At 39.4% G+C, this 1,841-nt stretch overlaps 1 protein-coding gene across 1 annotated transcript in view; it reads right to left on the minus strand.

Annotated features, from left to right (window-relative positions):
- Window positions 1–1,841, minus strand: part of Xpo1 (exportin 1) — a 41,619-nt gene that overhangs the window by 32,838 nt on the left and 6,940 nt on the right. The gene's annotated exons all lie outside the window — the stretch shown is intronic.

The raw sequence follows: 1,841 nt of genomic DNA on the forward strand, positions 1-1,841 counted from the left end.
TTCAGCCCTCCCTTAACTGTGGAGCCATCTCTCCAGCCCTCCCTTAAACTCTCTTTACATAGTTAAACCAGCATCACACAATTTTTTCTTAGTGAAATCAAAGTACCAGTGCATAGTATTTATTTCTCATTCATTTTTAATACTTTATAAACAATACCAACCTTTCAGGTTTCTACAATGTATGGTAACACCCAAGGTTAAACAAGAGTGATGAATGTCTAGGATACACAGATCTGAGTTCAAGGCCAGCCTGCTCTCCATAGTGAGTTTCAGGACAAACAGGGTTACAGAGTGAGACCCTGTCTCAACCTAGCCCAACTTCACACACACACACACACACACACACACACAAACCCCCCCACACACAAAACAAAATTAAATTCCTGCAGATAACTGTCCAACGAATCTAATGTTCTGGCAACAATAGTTGCACTGTTAGATGCTGTCATGTTAGAAGACAAAAAAAAAAAAAAAAAAAGTACTGGCTTTGAACCTGGTCCATAGAGAAAGTTAGTCTTAATTCTTAATCCTATGTCCCTAGTGCTGGGATAATAAAAAGCATGCTTCACCACGGCCAATGTCTACTGAAGGATTTTTGCCCCAATTTCAGAACATTGTACTCTTATTTCTCAACACGCATATTTGTGTTTAAGAGAATGTGTATATTTTAGTCAGAAAACAACTAACTTTCTGACATAGGTTTTCTCCTTCTACCAGGTGGGTCCTAGACTAAATTCATGTTGTTTATACATCACCAGGCCAATTGCACAGAATTTTATTCAAAGCTTCAGAATTTTGCATTTATTACATGGTTTTAATAATCTACATATACTCCTGTCTCAGACCTTTTCTTTCTAGATTCCCTTTAGAGCTAAGACTGACCTGAAACTTGCCTGTGTCACAAGTGCTAGGACCATAGGTAAACAAGCTATTTTATAATTAAGTGTTAAATCATCAAAATATAGCTCATTTTTAAGGTAATTATCCCCACTAACAGAACATCTTTTAAAGAACACAAAATTCAAATAAAAACCAAAAGCTCGTATTTTTTTCAAGTTCTTACCTAGCCTGGAACTCACTATGTAGACTGAGCTCATCTCTTAACTTCTTCCTGCCTCCGCCTCTTAGAGTGCCAAAAATAAAGGATCGAATCACACCTGGCTCACATTGATTTTTAGATAAAACACCTGAAAGACTTCTGCAATTTCAATGTTTAAAAATTTCAAGTACAGATCAGTAAGAGCATCCACAGGTCAGAACCAAGTAATCCCTCTGACCTCCACACGAGCCAACTCGGTGGCACAATAGTACCCCCTCCCAAAAACAACAAAAATTAAAGTCCATTAAAAATTGGATATTAAAAGCCGGACAGTGGGGACTGGAAAGATGGCTCAGTGGTTATGGTCTTCCAGAGAATCCAGGTTCAATTCCCAGCAACCACATGGCCCCTCACAACTGCCTGTAACTGCATTTCTGATACCTTCTCACACAAGCATACATGCAGGAAATACACCAATCTACATAAAATAAAAATATACAATGAATATAATAATATTTAAAAAAAATAAGTCAGGCAATGGTGGTGACACACCTTTAGTCCCAGCACCCAGGAAGCAGAGGCAGGAGGATCTGAGTTCAAGGTCAGCCTGGTCTACAGAGTGAGTTCCAAGACAGCCAGGGCTGTTACACAGAGAGATCCATCTCAGAAAACAAGACAAGAAGGACAGGAGAGATAACTCAGATGATAAGAGTATTGGCTACTCTTCCAGAGGTTCTGGGTTTGATCCCCATGGTACCTCAATGCCTCTAACTCTAGTCCAGGGGATCGGACACCACCTTCT

This window comes from Grammomys surdaster, unplaced genomic scaffold, assembly GCF_004785775.1.
Source record: "Grammomys surdaster isolate TR1022 unplaced genomic scaffold, NIH_TR_1.0 67, whole genome shotgun sequence".
In the NCBI taxonomy this organism is placed as follows: Eukaryota; Metazoa; Chordata; class Mammalia; order Rodentia; family Muridae; genus Grammomys; species Grammomys surdaster.